The sequence below is a fragment of the Hypomesus nipponensis genome, chromosome 27 (genome assembly GCF_054491055.1).
Source record: "Hypomesus nipponensis isolate SF chromosome 27, ASM5449105v1, whole genome shotgun sequence".
In the NCBI taxonomy this organism is placed as follows: Eukaryota; Metazoa; Chordata; class Actinopteri; order Osmeriformes; family Osmeridae; genus Hypomesus; species Hypomesus nipponensis.
The window spans coordinates 9,195,652-9,217,183 of NC_140387.1; the positions used below are offsets into that span (position 1 = coordinate 9,195,652).

Consider the following 21,532-nt stretch of genomic DNA (forward strand, 5'->3'; position numbering starts at 1 on the left):
ATGTGGCAACCCCGTCTTGTGTCTCGTTTGGAAGTAACGTTTCGACTACCCCCCAGTGGTTAGAACATTTGTTTAGTTTTTGTTATTTTCCCTGTCTGTTACGAGCGCGTTGGTTGTTTCCGGCTGAGTTGCTGAGGTGTTCTTGGTTTCGTTTTTGTAGTGATGGGGGAAACAAAGCTTTCCGAAGCAACGAGCTATTTGACACAATTGTCTCGAAAAAGTATCACTTTTTCGAAGCATTCGATACATCTCCATAGGGACATCTGCTGGTCAGTTTATGGTATGTCAACTGTATCGAGCGAAGGAAGGAATCAAGTGACGTCAAGTCCTCGAGACGTCAGTCTCACAATCGTCATTGACAACTTGATAAATGAAGGTTGTGTGACAAATGTTTCGATTTGCAAGTGTCAAAAATATGTTATCATATATCTTGTTGTATTATAAACAACGTAACGTCTTTGCTACTTTACGTTTATAACATTTATTTTTAGGTTCTTATAACATTAATTACAAAGTATTCAACTGAGTATGGCTTCGTGGTAAGTGCGCAGCCTCTCACTCAGACATTGTGAGATTGCATCTGCTCACCCTGTTTTAGTGGAAGTATATACATTGAATTATTATATGATAATGTAAGCTAGCGGTTAAGGTTTTGGAACATGCTTTTGCAACCGGGAAAGGGATGGCCACATTTGAAGGCTGGTAAAACTAGGGAAATATGTAGGCTATGTGCACAATCTCATCTGTATCTATCTCTGTCTATCTAGCTCTGGCAATCTATCTGTATCTCTGGCTCTGTCAATTAATGTATTCTATAGCGTCCGTAAACAGGCCTATGTCTCCTCTCTATAACCCTACCAATATTAGTGATTTCTGATGTCTTTTAAGCCTTTGAATATAACGCTGTTTGTCTCAGCTGCTCGTGTGCTCCGATGCTTCGGACGACACTTCGACTCCGATCACGTGGTTTTTGCCCATTTGAAGCCACGCTCGACATGTTTGTATCGGTACCAATTGTTTCGAAAGGTCGATACTGCTTCGTGAGCACGGTATCGAGCGTAACATCACTACGTTTTTGCCTTTTTGGTGTTTCTAAATAAAAACCTTGGTTTGCCTGCAACCGCCTCTGATTTCTTGGACGCTACCTGACAATATCAGAATGATGTCATCCTGTTTAACTGAACAGATAATCAAAATTATGACAGGCCAAAAGACTGCAGCTGGAGTTAAACCTGTGACCTTGATCCTTGCAGTGTACTGTACTGTCTTAGCCTACTAAGCTGTTCTCAGTGTTGAGAATCACTGTGGTCAGTTACTGTATAAAAAAGTAAGCTATTTTTTCTGTGGCAAGCATGATAAGATTTGGCTGAAGTTTAAACAGCTGTAATTCAGTGATCTTTTGAGATATCAAGGCAGGGGCAGGAATGCACGGCAGGCCAGCTGGATGACGTTGTCTTGGGGGCAGGGCTGAAGAGAAGCTGTCCAGGTAGAGAGGGGTAGTCCAGCAAGGGGTCTGTGTTGCTCCAGCATCCTCTGTTGCATCCTCTGTTACACTCACTATCCTCTCTTCTTTTTGCTCTCAGCATGGTCTGTTGCTCTCTGTTGAGCAGGCCTCTGCATGACCTGTAAAAGTGAAGAAAGGGTCCATGTCAGTGGTGAAAAATGAAGCTCTTTCCATTTACACTTATACAGACTTCAGCAAAGCGACACAGTGTTGCATGGGCAAGCTGTGGGGCAGCTGTGATGAAGCAGATCCATAAGACTGGAATCTTTTAGTACCACTTGCATAAGTAAAATGTCATAGTAAATACTTATTCATCTTAGCTTGGTCACTGTTTAACCATTCTTTTAGGACACAATCTTGTTTTTACAATATTTTCTATATCTAATATTTTATCATCACAGATCAAATGTCATTTATTTCTATATGTTGGATTACAGTATGTTGTATAATATGCCATTGTCAACGGCATTAAATCAAGATCCGTAATCGTTTTTTGGGGAAAACTTGAATAAGAATGCATTTAACCCGGAGGGGATCAGCTAGGTAAATTTACCTGACTAATGAAGATCATTATATGTGGGAGTTATAATAAACCTAACTGAATTTAGCTTAATCCCCAGGAACATTAGGTTCTTAAAGTATCAAGCTTATAAGTGTTGGCTGAACCTGAACTTGAATTCATCAATCCTAACTTCACCATACACTCAGACTGTGAAGTTTCTCAGCTTTCCTCATGAACCTGTAGCACAGTGCCCTGACCACAACTTCCCCTGTGTCCTGATCTTTATTAGAAACTAAAAGGGGCAGAAATACAACTGATAATACATAAAAACGGACAGTTGGCGTTTAAAATAAAGAAAAACAAGCTTCTATACTTACACTAAAAATAAACACATCGCTAACTACCAGCCGCTAGCTGACCGGAACACCACATTAAACTACTTACCCATATAGTTGTGCAGATAACTGGATATGTACAGTTTGAATCCCTTGTCCTGCTTGCTTGTTGGAGCAGGGGGAAAGCATTTACGATGCGATGGACGTCACTGACGCTTATTTTAGGCAGGTCTTGGAGACATCTTCTAAAGCTGAGCATTTTGGAAACTCGGGTGATTGCCACCGGTAAACCGGAAACTGATTTACCGAATTTTGGCTACAGCGGAAGTTCGTCAGTATGAATGGGCACAGAGCCTATTTCCAGAAAGGATGTGTGTGCGTCTGGCCCATAGAGTTATATTACTAGAGACAGCTACTTCTGTCTTCCAAGATGGCGTCCCCATTCATTTCTATGAAAAGTGCGCAGTGAGGCAAACAAGACATCTTTCCAGACCGACTCATCTGGTCTTGCGCAGAAGCTTGTTCCTAGCTCCGAAACTCGTGCATGCTTGCAACTAGCTGTATACATCATACTTTTGCGACAACCAGTCGCAAGCTTGTGAGCTGGAGCTAACGCATTGCAGAAAACTGTCAGAATGTGGTACAAGTCCGATCAAGAACTAGATACATGTGAACGTTACGAAGATCAATACTATTAGTACTGTGGTATTATACGTGCAGGAAGAGTGCGAATTATACAATGACCATCTGGGGGGACAACTCAGTGGCAATCGAGTTGGTGGTTAACCATGTTTCTATCATTAACATTCTTGTGAATATTCTATAGCTATTTGCCATTACAAATACAATCGTGACAGAAATATTATAGATCTAAATCATATTAATATTTATTTTTTGTATTAGCGTTAGCTAACTAGCTAACTTGCCTTTCTTGAGCTTTCTTACGACGCCGAATGTACCGCTACGTAGCTACACTGAGGTGGGTGATTAAACCAGTTTCTGTATTGCACACTCGCGCGCAGTGTTTCTTGAGTTGTATCGGGCACTTGTCACTCACACTGTCTGTGTTTATTGATTTATAGCGTATTTTGACTAACCCGGTCAGTGTAATACTGTGTGATAGTTCTTGCCATAAATATATTGTAATATTTACGAATACAGGTAAGAACGATATATAAATGTATAAGAACGATATATAAATGTATTGACCCCCCCCGACCTGTGATTTGGGGTCCAAGCCCATTTTGGAGTAATGGGGCGTTGGGGAAATCACGTAGACTTTGGGCATGTTTTATAGCGCCACCTATGGGCGTATGTGGGCCACTAACCGTCTGGGAGTAATGAGTGACCTGTTGTATCATTGGGCTAAATGTGAAAAAATCAGGTCAAGGACTTTTTGAGCTATTGAGCCATTTAAGAGAATGGCTCAATTAAGAGGAAAAATATAATAAGAATACAAACAAAAACAATAGGTTCTCTCCTACTGGAGGAACCCTAATTATCTCTTAATTAGTCATTGATTACAGAACCAAATTTACCTTGTCATAGTTGAATAACGACAGTTCAGTGGGTAAAATGGACACACAGTGAACCCCAAAGTCCATTGACACCTCTTTCCTATGCAAATCTCACAATCAAAAAATGAAGCTGTAAAATGGTAGGTTTTAAAAAAGCCTGACGTCAGTTCGGTGACACCTGGTCTGGGGAGAGGCCTGGGCAACGGAGAGGGTAAGGGTCGGGGGGTCAGGGGTCTGGATGGTGAGGAAAGGCAGGGGCGGGGTGTCATCGATGACTTCCACAAGATCATCTAAGAAAGACCCGCTAAGGGTGGGGGAGGATAGGTGAGGTGGGGCAGAGTAGAGGGGGGGTAGGACTCCCAGTCTGTCACATGGTCCGCCAGAAAAGCGTTGTCACCGGCCCCCGTCAGGTCAGGTGAGAATCTCTGTACCGACACTGGGGGGACCTAGGTGGCTGTGGGGGCTGTGTAGAATACTTCACCTGGTAGGGGGGACATGGCGGACCTCAGTGTTTTCTGTGGTACTGGGGCGCCAAGGTCGTGGGTGTCCCAGCAGACCTCCAGCTCCCACGCGTCAGGCCACCCAGCAAAGGCGGGAACCGGCCATAGAGAGACCGGACTTTGGCCTTGGTGAGGGTATAAATTTAGGCAAGCAACCTGTAGTTTTGGGTAATCCAGGTCACGGCGTTCTCCTGGAGCTCGTCCCAGTTATCGTGGGTGGGGGAGGTTGGCCGCAAACTCTGCAACCTTTTGCTGGTAGCCGCGTGGCGTATCGCCGTCTTCAAGAAAGGCTGTCACCTGGTCCCTGTTAAAGGGCGTTGTTACGATGCGGTTGATACACTTGGCCTCGGTGATGTGCCTGCCGTAGGTGTTGCGCACCTCGGTGTGGGAGAGCACGTGGACATCTGTGGTGAGGGGCAGGGGGACCTGTAGAGGAGCCGCAGTCCACGTGGCGGCGGAGGCGGCAGAGGAGGCTCTGGCCGGGGTCCCACGAATGGGTGGCTTCAACCCGTCTTGGGAGTGGTGGGGCGGAGGGGAAGGAGCAGGGACCGGGTGTCTGGGTGGGCTGGTCAGAGGCGGGCCTGGTATCGTAAGCGCGCCTGTGTTCTGCTGACGCCTCTGCGCCGGCATTGTCGGGGTCAGCTGTGCGGGAGGAGGTGGGGTGGTGCGTCGTCTGGTGGAAGGTCCTGGATGAAGCCTGGCCGGAGGACTGATTACGTCTAGGGGCGTGGTGGGTGGGGGAGGGAGTAGGACCCGCGTCTACGGCGGGCATGGTATGTGAACGGGGGGAGGAGGAAGGAAAGGAATAGTGGTGGCATAGTCGGGAGCAGTTGGAATCATGGTGGCGGCCCTCGCCGGGGAAGCGGCCCCGGGAATCATCAGTATGGCGGGGGCGGCGGACAGGGGGCAGTAGCCACACCGACCCGTCAGTCACATTGGCTGGTGATCAAAAAAGTTAATTTATAACCCTGTTGACAATGTTTAGGCTGTGGTGTGAGCATGAGCAATAAGCTTGAGCAATAAGCCACATACATCTTGGCCTGATAGAGTCAAAACGCCACCCTTTTGAAAGTGACAACTTTGAGCCCAAAATGCTTGAAAACTAGCTCAGTATTTTTTGGTTGTACAACGGAGGAGTTACCACATATATCCAATAGATGCCTCCATAATAAAAATGTAAAAATGACTGGTGGATTAATATTTTACTTGTTTTCTGCTATCCTCACATTTCATTGGTTAATTACAACAAATTATTTAATCATTCCTATCACCACCAAACAGAGACACAGAGCAATAATAACTTTATGAAAGTGAGGATACACTTTACTAAAGGAAGTGTGTGTGGGTTATGAACTACTACTGCTTGCTCTGCCCACACACTTTCCCCTCACATGCTGTTTCCCTCTCTCCCCGTGCAGGTCACACCAAGGCAGAAATGCGGCGGGCGCTTGAGTACAGTGCGTGTCCACTGCAGTGATGCGAGCGTCATTTTCTATGGAGCCAGGCGAATCGCTTGAGTGGTGCATTGTAGGTAGCGACGCAATGCTACAGAGTTGAGATTTTCTCAACTTTATGCAAATGAGGAGCGATTTTCTCTAGCGATGGCCAATCAAAGTGTTTTCTTGTTTCTCGTAACGTAGCAACCATGGTAAACATTTCTAGCTTACTAGGTTTCAAGGTGGAGGAGAAACTAATCATTTGTATGGCTGCTTACCCAGTCCTGTACGATACATAGCTGTATTCGTACAGAGATGTTAATTGAAAAAAAACAATGCATGGCGCAAGGTTGCCGAAGTTGTTGGTGCTTGTACTTTCCAATTCAGTCTAGCCACATTACGTAACTTCGTTCTGTGGTAACTACCTAGCTAGCTATCCCGGCTGAAACTCCCTATCGACAGATTAGCAGGGACTTTGAGTAATATAATAAAACGTTTTTACGCAATACTGTTTTCAAAGTTCCCTGAAACTGGCTTTAAAATCATGGATATTGAAATTCTCCCTGACTTGATCTTTTTCTGGTATCTCAGTTAATGCACTATTGCCAAAAGTCATGTGGGTAACTTGGCTAATGCAGAACTCATGTTCAGCTGCTTGCGAGTGTAACTCCTGAAAGTACAGCAGGCTCACTATACATTTTCAAGGTCAGACTCTCTGGTCCCATTAAGGCTCCGTCACACCATAACGTTCTGGTTAACATTCTCTGAAAGTTCTAATCGTTCAATTTCGAGCGTTCTAGGGCGAGGTGGACACATCTGGCGTGTGACTAACGTGTGACTATAACGCATGACTAGCGTGGGACTGAAGCATGAGGAGCGTGTAAGAGCGACCAAGTAAGACACCCCTGAAAACTATTAGCGTGTGACGACATGTCACTGGGTCGCAATGATGTGTGACGAAAGCAAACGATGAAACAACGTTTGCTTTCGCAAACAATGAATAACAACCAAGTAACGCTAGGGTAACGACTGACTAACGATAGCCAAACGCTCCACAAACATTCTTCAGCGCTATCCAGCATTTTAAATTAACGATTGAAGAACGCTGGTCTCCATGAGAAGTTTTGTGCATGTTCAAAACTTTTTTTTTTTTTGGACCAGCGCTCTCCGACGATCACCGACGATTACCAGCATCCCCAGCGTCCACACAACGCTCCTCTGGCGCTGTACCAGTGCTATACCAGCGACCATGGACGATTACCAACGTTTCCTCTCCCTCAAATGGTACCAGCGGAGTACTAAGGCTTTATTTTGTGCCACCACAGTATAGTAAATAATAATGGTAATGGTGAAAATAATAAAAAGGGACAAGGGGAGGGCTGGACAGGGCCAAAGAAAAGAAATCAACATAAAGTTCCCAAAGCTAAACACAAAGCAACTGACACACGAATGAGGTGTCCTAACCAAAAATACAGCAGTTGTCTGTCCAGGTCTAGCTGGTGTATATAGACAGTAAGTAATTCCTACGGGTGATGTATACCCTGGGCAGCTCTAAACTACTCCCCAGACCCAGAACAAAATAACCAGAAAACTGTTCTGGACTACACTTAACACTACAAACAAAGCAACTCAACACAACAGGACAAAGAAAACAAGTCAAAAGGACAATGGTCAGCACAGAGGGTAATCCAAAAAACTAAACACAAAGGAGGCCTTACCCACACACAACACTGCTACAGTAAGCCAGCGACTTATTCCCCCCCCCAAACAAACACAGAGTGGCACAATATATACTAGTGGAGGGATGGTTGATGACAGGAACCAGGTGAACCAGATTATGGAGAGGAGGAGTCATGCATAGGTGTTCATGGTTTGATTCGCGCCACCTATGGGGAACAGACAGCACAGCAGGGAACACACACAAATACAACACAGAACACCACAGACTGGGGGTCGTAACTAGGGCTGCAACTAATGATTATTTTAGTAATCGATTAATCTGTCGATTCTTTTTTTCGATTAATCGATGAATCGGATAAAAAACAAAAAGCATTAATTTCCAACCCTTTATTCAAAAACAGAACTGACAGTGCAAATTCACAGTGCAAAACATCTTCAGAATGTGCACAAACAGGCACACAATTTTGAAAAAGTTATTAATATTAGCGTGGATCTAATGCTATTTTCAGAGATGAGCAATTTATTTGAGTTTTGTTTAAAACATTTTTTTAAATGGAAAGGTTGTGGAAGTAGGCCAGACTTTATTAAAATAATCTGGTGTATATGTATGATTTTTTTGACACAATTTTGAAAAAAGTTAAAGGTCACATGACATGCTGTTTTTGGATGCTTTTATATAGGAATTAGTGGTTCCCTAATATTGTATCTGAAGTCTCTTTCCCGAAATTCAGCCTTGGTGCAGAATTATAGCCACCACGAGTAGTCCCACAATGAGCTTTCCTCAGAACGCGCTGTTTCTGTGTCTTTAAATGCTAAATGAGGAGGAGAGGCGGCACCATGCGCTAATGTTTACAGTGGATGTATCGCAATGGCTCGTAGACCCGTTGCTGTAAGATGCCTCGAATTTGCCCATTCTCATCTGATAACCCGGGTTTGCAGAGCTGCACACTCAGTCATTTCAATGTGGGGAAAGGCGGATATCGTACGCGCCATAACACCAACAGCAGAACGTTATCCACCAAACAACGAAGCGTACAACACTGCATTACAGAATGTGTATTCGCACACATACTTGATGTTATCTACCTTTACATTAGCGACAGTACCTCAGCTGATGGCTGCAGAGCTAATGTTACAGCCAGATTCTAAGGGTAGCAAGGGTAGTTGACTTACTTGTCCGAGGTTTGAAGCTGGACCAAGGAGTAGGCTACTGATCCAGAATTTAATTTCAGACGGTCAGCAAGGCTAACTTTGTATTGGCTCAAGTTAAGGAAACAGTGGTGGCTGAAATGTTTGGCGCAGACATGCAAAACTTTGAGGTCCACTGCGGGACCAAAGGCAGGCTTGGGGAACTCATATTAATGTTAAATAACCTCCTAAATTGAAGTTTTCATGTCATGTGACCTTTAAGATTTGCGAGGATTAAGCTATTTTCAAAGATCAGTGATTTTCTATCATTTTATTTGAAACTTAATTGAAAAAGTAAAGGCTGTGGAAGTATACCAGACACTGTTAAGATACTCTGGTGTCTGTCTGAGGTTTTATATTCATAAAAATATTATAAAAGTCTACATTTTTCAAAATGGTATGGGTAGTTTTCACCCGGTCCCTAGCGCGACGGTCCAAAGTAACGTCTTCCGAATGTGAGATGAATGTCGAATATGAAACTAACTTCACCCTGGTCAATTAACACACCTTTTCGACGTATTTAGTGTGAAATGCTCCCACACCTTGGATGACTTAGGTCGTACTGATTTCTCCGCCATGTGTTTCAGAACAACGTTACTCAACAACGTCTCTCCGATGGTCTTTCCTCTACCTCCGCTTTGCTCTGCACTCAACTAAACTTTTTTTTTTAATACTCAAACATCTCCGCGACTTATTGAGTGGTGTAATAATCGCGCGACACAACGAATCGATAACAAAATTCGTTGCCAACGCTTTTAATAATCGATTTTAATCGATTTAATCGATTCGTTGTTGCAGCCCTTGTCGTAACAGACCAAAAGTAACCCAAAAATTGGACAATTGGCGGCTCAGCTGGTCAATTGCCAAGTGTGTGTTATTCCATCATTATTTCATTTACAAGGAGCAGATAAAAGGTCTAGAGTTCATTTCAAGTGTGGTATTTGTCTTAGGAATCTGTTGTTGTCAACTCTCAATATGAAGTCAAAGAGCTGTCACTATCAGTGAAGCAAGTCATTATTAGGCTATGGTATGTGGTGATGATTGGAATTGGACCTGTTAAAGAAAGTTTTTTCAGTGCAGTTACAGTAAATTAAAACATGTAGAAACACACACAGTGCAACTACACAAACACATAAACTTGTACAACAAAGTTGTATACATCATCAGCTGTACAGGTCATTTCTGTCATCTAATACAATTATAATCTGGACCCAGTTGTTCAAAAAATTTAATCTGGATCAGAATTTTCTGGATTTTTAAATCCCATGTTTTGCGATCCAGGATCAAGTAATCAATCTTACTTCTGTGCCGGTTTTTCAAAGCAACATTGGATAGGATCACCCAACCCAATGTTGACTAAATTCAGATTCCCAGTGTTATAAATGGGACTAGATATAACAATGTAGGCTACTACCTACTTAAATAACAGGTTCAATAGCCAGCATGGAGTCACTTTTAAGTTTACTTTTAAAAATTTTCATAGAATAATTTTTCCTGATTTTTGCTAAGATTGAAACCAATCCGAAATGGGTAAACGAGCAGACCATTTATTTGCTTACGTCAAGAAAAGTTGCCTGGAAACGTGCTCGCGGAGGGGGGAGGCTTGCATTTGTGAATCAGAAAGCCATTTGTGTGTGGATCGCAAAAGACCGAAAAGATTAGGCGCGTTCGACTTCATGCAGCGCCGGCAGTCTGCTGCCTTAAATCTGAGAACGTCATTGGCTGCTTCAAGTCAGCCGGGCTGCAGGCGGCTGCAGACGACGCCGGCGCTGCATTAAGTCGAACGTACCGAATGTCTCAAAATTACGTGTATTGGGCGATCCACAAATGCAGATTCAACACTTCACACGTGAATTGTAGATTTACAAATGACAGACCATGAGAAATGCACGCACGAAATGTTAAGTATTTTAAGAAATTACAAACGATATATTTACGAATGGACGTCTATGTGTACAAATCATAGCACATTTATGTAAATGCAAAATTACAAATCACAAGTTAGAATTTTGTTTTTGTGGATCACAACACACATTTGTAAATCGTGAAACATTTGTGGATCATGGTACTTGCATTTAAGAATAGTTTTGAGACATATCTCTCTCCATAGCCTAGTACCTCTGCCAAGCTGAAAAGGAGTAGAAAGAGTCCGGTTAGTGAATAACCTGGCGCAGGAGCCATTGTATAACAGCTTACTCGGGACACAAACTTCTCACCGCAGTTGAATTTCTGCAAGACTGCAAATAAGTATGGCCATTCAACCCGGTCAAATGCCTTTTCAGCATCCAAGGTGAGGATAATGAGGTATTTTTTGGGAAGTCTGGGAGAATGCATGATATTTAGAAGACGTCTAAAGTTGTGGAAGGAGTTTCTATTGGGAATAAACCCAGTGGTCAAGGTGTACCAACTTACCCATAAAGGCATTAAGTCTTCTGGCCATTGTCTTGGCCAGAATTTTTTGATCTGTGTTTAACAATGATATTGACCTATATGAGCCCACCTCTTCTAGGTCTTTCCCTTTTTTTGGGAGAAGAATGATGGTGGCTTCAGTCAGCGTCTGAGGCAATACGCCATCATCATATGACTGGTTGTATAGTTTGCCTAGGTAGGGGGCCAGCAATCCTCCAAACTTCTTATATATCTCAATACTAAACCAGTCCGGTCCTGGGCTTTTAACATTTTTTATTGACCCAATGGTTGCTAGTAATTCCTCACATGTAATGTCTGCCTCTAAGGCATCACGGTCCGTTTGACTTAGTGATGGGAGTTCACATTCGTCTAAAAATGATTGCATTGTTTCAGGTAGAGAAGTTGATTCAGATGTATACAATATTTCATAGAACTGCCTAAATCTGTCATTAATATCTTTGGGGGAGGTAAGGATATTACCTGAGCCTGACTTATTTCTGTGGTCAGTCCTGTCATTTTCAAGTTTTCGCAGTTGCCTTGCTAATAATTTATGCGGTTTGTCTCCGAATTCAAAATATCTTTGTTTTGTGAAGAAAAAAGCTCTGCAAATTCTATCTGATAATATTTTGTTAAGTTTATATTTAAGGGTTGAGATTTTTGTATGTTTTTCTGAAGAGGGTTGCTGGGCACACACTTCTGATTTCACCATTCCCATATATTCACCAACAACTTGATAGAAAGTCCCACATGCATAAAATCGTAGAGCAATGAGGATCTGGTCTTCCACAGACAGACCGTGATTCCTTTGGGTTCTGTGTTGAAGTTTTGGCCTGAAAAAGTTCACAAGGTACTCTATATCAGCCTTCCCAAAGCGAAACCGGACATTCAGCTCCTCAGTGGTGTATTGCTCCAGTGGCTTGGTACGGTCAACATACACCCTTTGACGGTATCCTCTCCTGGCAAAGTGGTGGTGACGGTGGACAACACCTGCCATTTCACTGTCTCTCTGTGAATCCTCTGAGGAAGGCTGATTTATATGGCTGTGTAGTTGGTCTTTTCAAACACACCTATTACAACTGATTGGTTTTGGCTTGTGTTCAATTGAGGCAATTGGACCTAAGGCCTATAATTGATTAACAATGTTCACTATAGTAAAGCAATGGAACCATGGACTCAAGAAGCTGTAACTTCACTGCTGCTGAAACAAATGCACTACTAGAGGGTGTTCGGTCCCATTATGGAACATAGTGGGAAGTTTTAATTCTGCTAAGGATACCAGCATAGTGACCTATGCTCTTTTGTAAAGCTCTCTCTTGGAAGTCGCTTTGGATAAAAGGGTCTGCTAAATGAATAAATGTAAATGTAAAACAAACCTAAATCCGCCTTCCATTTCCCCGACACAAAAACCATGTTAAAAAGTTAGGCTACTGGATAATGTTTTGATTAATAGTAGGCTATTTATTTTAAAAGACTTGGCTCTTGAATAATCTGTTCGCATTGGCCCTGTATGACATGCAGTGAACAGATCAAATCCCTTGACAGCCTCACAAACCTTGGTTATGTCCTCATCTGATAATGAGGTGTCATTTTTTAGCAGTGAACTAAGTTTACTCAAAGTATATGTTTGACCCAACTCATTTCAAATCAAATCAAATTTATTTGTATAGCCCTTTTTACACGCAAGCATGTCAAAGAGGGCTTGTTTTGCATTTATGTTTTGCATTTCCTCAACAATGTTCTGTATAGTTGAAGCAGGCAGAAGGAATTGCCTCTGCAATCTCACGTAGAACAAACTCACGTTTCTTTTTTTTGATCAAGGTCTTTTTATTGGTTTTTACATTTTACAGATAAACAAACTCAAACAACCCCCCCACCCTCCCAGATACCTGACATATGGATACAAATATTACATAACCAGACATCCGTAAAGAAAAAAAAGAATAAAGTAAATAGAAATTATACAAATGAAATTGTTTACATTGTCATATTGTCAGCTTCCATTCCCTCAACAAAAGTAAAAAAAGGTTGCCAAATATTATACAATTTCTCAGTAGACCCCCTAACTGTATATCTGATTTTCTCTAATTTAGATGGCACATGACCTCCCTGATCCAATGACTATGTGTCGGTGGAATAGGGTCTTTCCATTTAACCCTTGTGTTCTCCTGGGGTCATTCTGACCCATCAGTCATTGTGACCCACCTTCGTTTGTGACAATTTTACCGCATACAAAAACAAAGTGAAGCATTTTCTTTTAACCGTTGGGCTGTCTCAGACCCCCCACATTGCAAAGGTGAAAAGAAAATTATTTTTATTTGACTTTGTATTAGGTAAAATTGGGTAAACACAACGATGGTTCGTTATGAACCTTTTGGTCATGTGACCCGAAGGCAGCACAAGGGTTAAACAGTATCAGCCTCCTAGCTAGAAGCGAACAAAAGGCCACCATGTTGACTTCCCTTTTACTAAGAGAGGCGTCTTTGGGGGCTACACCGAACAATGCAATTAGTGGGGATGGCTCGACTACCTTTCCAAGTATCCCAGAGAAGGTCTCAAAAATATTCAGCCAGAACATGTAAAGTCTTGGACATGTCCAGAACATATGCAGCAGAGTGGCGGGATCCTGCCTACATCAATCGCATGTGGGGTCTATATCAGTAATCTTAGAGAGTCTGACTTTAGACCAGTGCAGACGATGAACAATTTTAAATTGTATAACAGCATGTCTAAGGCATATGGATGATGAGAAAATCCTCTGTATTATTTTGTGCCACATTTCTTCTGAAATAGGTTCATCTAAGTCCGTCTCCCACTTATTTTTAAGTATGTCCAATGGTGTCAAGTCGTATATATTGAGTTGTTCGTAGATTCTGCTCATAGCCCTTTTTTTTACCGATTTACAATTGAAAATTAAGTCCAACAGCGAACTGGGAGGGCACGATGGGAAGCAATCGGAATTTAAGACTACAAAGTTCAGAAGTTGCAAATACCTAAAAAAAATGTGATTTGGGAATGTTATACTTCTGTACCAGTGGTTCAAAGCAGGTAAAATTACCATCAAAATAGAGATCAGACAGCGAGACCACCCCCTTCCTAGACCAAGCATCAAAGGCTTCATCCATCAATGATGGAATAAACATGTGATTTTTTGCAATTGGTGCAGCCATTGATAAATCTTTAAGGGAAAAAGATCTCCTAACCTGATTCCAGATTTTAATTGAATATGTTATAATTAGATTAGAAGTGAAGCTAGAAATAGGCTGTGTGAATGGTAGTTTGGAACACAATAAAGCTGCTAGACAGGTGGACTCAACTGAAGCCACCTCGAGAATTGTCCACGCAGGGGCAGTAGTATCGCTCCTCAACCAATACAGCAATGCTCTTATGTTGGCCGCCCAATAGTAATACATGAAATTTGGGAGTGCCATCCCTCCCATTGTACGAGGTCTCTGCAATATAGTTCTTTTAATTCTTGGTGGTTTTTTGTTCCAAATAAAGGTTGAGATCTGATTATTCAGTTTGGAAAAGAAAGATTTGTTAAAAAAAATTGAAGACATTGAAAAATATACAAAAACTTAGGCAGCACGTTCATCTTTACCGCATTGATTCTTCCACCCAAAGAGAGAGGCAGATGGTCCCAGCGCTCAAAGTCCTGTTTTAGATTAGCTAATAAAGGTTGATAATTAGCCACATATAGATCTTTATGGTTATGTGTGACTCATACCCCAAGGAACTTAAATTTTTTAGGGCTAACTTTAAAGGGAAATTAGCCGAGAGACATCCGACTAGCTCCATCACCAATAGGCATGATTTCACTTTTCTGAATATTGACTTTATAGCCAGAAATGTTTCCAAATTCTGTAAGTAAAGTCATTAGTTTTGGGAGACTTGAGAGGGGTTGGGACATGTACAATAACATGTCGTCCGCATAAAAATTCACGTTTCTAAGATAAAGATCACTGACATTTTCAGATATGTCAAAATTGACTTCATGTGTGCCTGTCGCTAGACCTGCATCACAGTAGGGGTGGGTGGTATACCGGTATGAATATACAGGTCCTTCTCAAAAAATTAGCATATTGTGATAAAGTTCATTATTTTCCATAATGTAATGATAAAAATTAAACTTTCATATATTTTAGATTCATTGCACACCAACTGAAATATTTCAGGTCTTTTATTGTTTTAATACTGATGATTTTGGCATACAGCTCATGAAAACCCCAAATTCCTATCTCAAAAAATTAGCATATTTCATCCGACCAATAAAAGAAGTGTTTTTAATACAAAAAAGTCAACCTTCAAATAATTATGTTCAGTTATGCACTCAATACTTGGTCGGGAATCCTTTTGCAGAAATGACTGCTTCAATGCGGCGTGGCATGGAGGCAATCAGCCTGTGGCACTGCTGAGGTGTTATGGAGGCCCAGGATGCTTCGATAGCGGCCTTAAGCTCAGCCAGAGTGTTGGGTCTTGCGTCTCTCAACTTTCTCTTCACAATATCCCACAGATTCTCTATGGGGTTCAGGTCAGGAGAGTTGGCAGGCCAATTGAGCACAGTAATACCATGGTCAGAAAACCATTTACCAGTGGTTTTGGCACTGTGAGCAGGTGCCAGGTCGTGCTGAAAAATGAAATCTTCATCTCCATAAAGCTTTTCAGCAGATGGAAGCATGAAGTGCTCCTAAATCTCCTGATAGCTAGCTGCATTGACCCTGCCCTTGATAAAACACAGTGGACCAACACCAGCAGCTGACATGGCACCCCAGACCATCACTGACTGTGGGTACTTGACACTGGACAGGCATTTTGGCATTTCCTTCTCCCCAGTCTTCCTCCAGACTCTGGCACCTTGATTTCCGAATGATATGCAACATTTGCTTTCATCCGAAAAAAGTACTCTGGACCACTGAGCAACAGTCCAGTGCTGCTTCTCTGTAGCCCAGGTCAGGCGCTTCTGCCGCTGTTTCTGGTTCAAAAGTGGCTTGACCTGGGGAATGCAGCACCTGTAGCCCATTTCCTGCACACGCCTGTGCACGGTGGCTCTGGATGTTTCTACTCCAGACTCAGTCCACTGCTTCCGCAGGTCCCCCAAGGTCTGGAATCGGTCATTCTCCACAATCTTCCTCAGGGTCCGGTCACCTCTTCTCGTTGTGCAGCGTTTTTTGCCACACTTTTTCCTTCCCACAGACTTCCCACTGAGGTGCCTTGATACAGCACTCTGGGAACAGCCTATTTGTTCAGAAATTTCTTTCTGTGTACCCTCTTGCTTGAGGGTGTCAATGATGGCCTTCTGGACAGCAGTCAGGTCGGCAGTCTTACCCATGATTGCGGTTTTGAGTAATGAAACAGGCTGGGAGTTTTTAAAAGCCTCAGGAATCTTTTGCAGGTGTTTAGAGTTAATTAGTTGATTCAGATGATTAGGTTAATAGCTCGTTTAGAGACCCTTTTCATGATATGCTAATTTTTTGAGATAGGAATTTGGGGTTTTCATGAGCTGTATGCCAAAATCATCAGTATTAAAACAATAAAAGACCTGAAATATTTCAGTTGGTGTGCAATGAATCTAAAATATATGAAAGTTTAATTTTTATCATTACATTATGGAAAATAATGAACTTTATCACAATATGCTAATTTTTTGAGAAGGACCTGTATACCTCGAATACCAGTATTGCGTTGTGCCATGATATGGATTTTGCCATATCATGGATATCACGATATATTAATAAATGTATTAATAAAGTGTTTCTGTTTGGTATAAAAAAAGTCAAGTGATTAGGGCTGTCCCCACTTAGTCGACTAGTCAATTTTATGGTCAATATGCTCTTGGTCGACTAAGATTTTTGTAATCGAGCTGCCGTATGGCAGTGTGAGATCTGATTCCCGCTTGTGTCATCATTGCTGAATTAACGAAATGTTTAACAGAAATTGTAGATTATATTATTTAAGACAAATTATATTATTTAAGACAAATAAAGCAACTATAAAAATATCTGCTCCAACACACCTGATTGAATGGTTGTTAACAGGCTTCTGCATTACTAGATTACGACCCATTCATTTGAATCAGGTGTGTTGGAGCAGGGAAACATCTAAAACGTGCAGGACGGGGTCCCTGAGGACCAGGGTTGAAGACCTCTGATTTAAAAGAAAAGGTGTTAATGTTTTCCCTTTCATTAATCTGCGCTTTGTTTGGGTTTGGTATTTTGGTGGGAAATGAGTTCCAGAAAGCATATGCAAAGCGCGGAAACTTTGTCGCACTGAAATATGGAATTAGACCGTTTTAGACCGGACTTCCGTTTTCAGCTCAGGTTTTGTATTGACCTTATTCCGGAAGTCACAATGGGCGCGGCCATCCGCGTATTCTGATTTCCGGTTTAGATACTTTCCACTTTATAACGGTGCTAAAAGACAGTGTCTTAAACAGGCTCTGGTACTCATTTATGGCTAATAGAGATGTCCAGCGTCAACTGCAGTTTGTGGCTGCCATAACAGGTGGAGAAGACGGAATCAGACCCTGTATGATCATTGTTTTGACCATGGAAAAAAGAGGTCAGAGTGTTGTGGGCCGACATAATTTGCATCGACCTCCAACCAAAGTTGAGGATCTGCGTCCCTGGCTGAAGGCGCTGACTTAAAAAAAACACAGAAGTTTCCTTTTGTCTGCTCGTATCAATAAAGGGTGTAAAGTAACTATATTTTAGTATGTTTTAGTGTTCTCAATTCATGAAATAGATACATGATTATAGCCAAATGTATGGGCATGGCTGTGAGCAAAACAATTGCTGCAGTGCATCTAAGTTTAATATAAAGCTTTTGAAACAACGCAGCAATCAAATTATTTAATGCATCTTTACAATTGCCATTAGATAGGAGGGAAGATACATATTTTGTAAGTTTTAACACATTGCATATCGCTTGTACCAAAGCCCCTCGATGAAAAAGTTGTTACTATTTATTATTACAGCACAATTTGTCACTCATAAATTTGCAGTTTATGGCTAATAGCAGAGACCTGATGTAAAAACTAGAGCCTCAAGTAGATAAACAAGAAGCTAGCTAACGTTCTACTGCTCGCAGTGGTAGCTGGTCGGTTTTGAGGGGAAGTCTCAAATACATGTACTGACTGTAAAATGTATCACACGAGTGAATCCTAGAGGACCTAAGCTTTCAGACAAAGTATAGCAAATGCATATGTCCTGCAGTGAAATCGTTAGAATATCTTATGTTTGTGGCTAATGTGATGCCTGCATATCGCAGCAGAGTGCAGGGCAGCGATCTTCTGACCGGCAAACTAATTATATCAACAAACAGTCGTTTTCAAGCCATCCAGTGAAAGGGTGTACGTGTTGACTTGTTGTAGCACACGAACATAGCACCTCTTGCACAAATCCACCAAATGATTTAATATTTTAGCAGTGGGACTTCTCAACAGTTCTCCATTGAATTGAATGATATCCCCGGTAAAGCGGAAGTGCAAATACAACGGAAGTGCAAAAAGATGAAAAAAAGTGGGCGGGGCGGAATACGGTGAATAGGCGGAGCCAGAACCCGACCGATTTATGTCACAGCGACCTATCTATGTCAGATCACAGACGGTTGCATTCTGTTACTCAGCCGGTACGATGCAAAGACAAAGTAATTAATACATAAAACACTCAGAGACTGCAGGTAGGTCTGTTCTGATATCTGCAATTGATTTAGCTAGTGTTGCTGTTTTTGCTAAATTCAATAAATTTGAGGGAGTGGAGATTCAGCTCCTTCAGGCGACACGCCCCCCCAGTCTCAAGCATAGAAAACTGCTGATTTTCTCACGATTTCAAAGCATAATTTAACATAGGCCTACTTGTCTGTGTGTATTCGAATTTGGATGGGTAGTTAACAACATATTCTTCTATGGTGTGACGAACTTAAAACTCATTTTCAATTCCACTTTACAGGATCTTTAAGTAGGCTAGTTGATAAGGCCTTTTGTGCAACAGTTTAAGAGATTCCAGGGTTTCCGCAGCACTTTTCAGTAAAGCAACACATGCCTGCTGCCTAAACTACGTAGTATTCTTTTTTTTCATAGCCATATCCGCCATTGTCCTAAATAGCGATATCCGCCGTTATTGCATTAGTCTATTGCACAAAGTAGCCCCCGCAACCAATATTATTTAACCCTTTCAACCGTAAGTTCAAAATGTATTGACAGCCCCCCCAGCGTGAGTTCTTTTTGCGCGTGAGTTTGGATCAATCTCAACGTTCCAGAAATTATGACATATTAAAATCGAATTGCTATACAATTTCCGCATTTCTCGGTTTTCATTTTCCATTGACCTAGTTTGCACCCCGTAGTAGTGACGACTACTCCATTCATTGGTTGTTTTGTTTATCCCGCCTTCTCGTTACGTATTTCTTCCGCTTCGGGGAACTGGCGGAAACCTACAAAGTAGATATTTTGGCTATGATTCTAGTGACTGAAGTATTTGTATGACTCAAATTATACCACCCATATATTGCACGATACTGAGATTGAAGCATGAACTGTTGTATTTCACGAGGTGACATTTTTTGCCATACTAGCTAGCTCGTAGTGTAGTAAAGAGTCAATTCAACAAGTTAGCTGTCGCTAATTTACTAAACTATGTTACGTTGTTTGTGTGGTCGGATAATAACAAACACACAATAATTCAGATACATCCAGTCAGTCTAACTTGATTGCTATGCAACGTTTTGTTTTCTCTAGCTGGCTTCCATCTCGTAAACCTACTGAGTTGGCAACACATCCCGTGTTCACAAAATAAGTAGGAAAATAAAACGATGCATTACAATCCTAGCAAGTTAGTCTGTCTGGATGCATCTGCATTATTTTGTACTCGTTTTAATCTGACCACACAAACAACGTAACATAGCCTAGTAAATTATCAACAATGTCAACAAAGTTGAGCTATACAGGCGAGGCTGGAAAATGACTCCCAGACCCCTCGACCAAAGGCGATCAAGCAAGCTCATGCTGCTTGGATACTTCCAAACCTTTATGGTTGGCTTGTACTTTTCTAGGAAAACCTTTCAGGTGAGTAAATTATTTATACAAGTTATACACATACCTGTGGCTTGATATTGAGATGAAAGCATGACCTGTTGTTGATTTCCACAATCTGATGTTTTTGCTAGCTAGCTCGTAGTAACTTGCTATAGTCTAATTAGAGCAAACACAATAATGCAGACATCCATTCTAAATTGATGGCTATGTTTTGTATTCTCTTGCTACCATCTACTGCCATTCATTTCCTTGTTGATGGAACATTTATTATTCCTCAGGCCACAGTTCAAGTATTGAAAAAATGAGCCCAAATGTAGGCCTAATTCGTTTGGGAAATCTAGGTTACAGCTACTTGATGGACGACAGAATAAACCAGACTTTATGCTTATTCAATATAACAACCTATTGAAATGACAAGACAGTAATGTATGACTGTAATGTTTCATAGGGTTATGAACACACCTCTTGTCATACCACTTGACTGCCTGCTGTTGACCATTTTCTATATATTGAACATCTCCCTTTCTAATTTTACAGGTGAATGTGAATGTTGGCCCGCACAGGCCCCGTTCCAAGAGACAGAAAATGTTGAAAGAGGGTTGCATTGATGTAGAAATTGTCCATGTATAGTACTACATTGCCTTCTCAGGTGTGCAGAGCAAGTAAGCTCAGCACAAAGCGACCCATCTCTGAACATCAACGAAACCGTTGCCATCCCACATCTTTACCACATTACATAGAGGGACTATAGAGAGCATCCTGAGGAGCTGCATCACAGCCTGGTTTGGGAACTGCACCGCTTCGAACCGCAACTCTGCAGAGGATAGTCAGGACAGCCAAGAAGAAAGTCAGGGTCTCTCTGCCCTCCCTCACAAACATACCTAACGCTGCATCCACAAAGCCACACGCATTGTTGACAAACCCATGCACCCCACAGACTCCACTCAATATTTTAGCATATGGATGCTACCTCAATAACTGATGTTTACATATGGTGTTAGTATGTTATGTTTACATTCACATATTGTATATTTAGGATGTTCCCTATATTTTTGCTTATCATAGATGTAATCTATGTTCTGTGTACTTATATGTTATCTTATGCCAGGTTGCCTTGCGTTGTCTTGTCTTAAGAATTTCAGTGCCCAGTCTTGTGGTGTTCTGTGCACCTGACAATAAAGGACTTGAACTTGAAGTATCCCCACCTCTTTGTGTCTTGGGGAATTTGTCACAAATTGAATCTCGTTTTGTTGGACCAATTTTATTTACCTAATTCTATTTAGTTGTTGTAGTTCTAGAAGAATGTTGTTTTGTTTCATTGTGTAATGTAGGGGTATGAGGATAATAAATGCCAGTTGACTTGTCAAGACAACACACCTGATATCCCAAGCCCATAATGATCCTGGATGTCCATAGTGGATCCTGTGTAGAGG

The 21,532-nt window shown here is 41.7% G+C and overlaps 1 long non-coding RNA gene across 1 annotated transcript; it reads left to right on the forward strand.

Annotated features, from left to right (window-relative positions):
* Positions 1-19,328: 19,328 nt before the first annotated feature.
* On the forward strand, positions 19,329-21,304 carry LOC146220760 (uncharacterized). The gene is made up of 2 exons (XR_014750898.1): positions 19,329-20,129; positions 20,637-21,304. It is a non-coding gene; the product is annotated as an uncharacterized LOC146220760 (long non-coding RNA).
* The last annotated feature ends 228 nt before the right edge of the window (positions 21,305-21,532 follow it).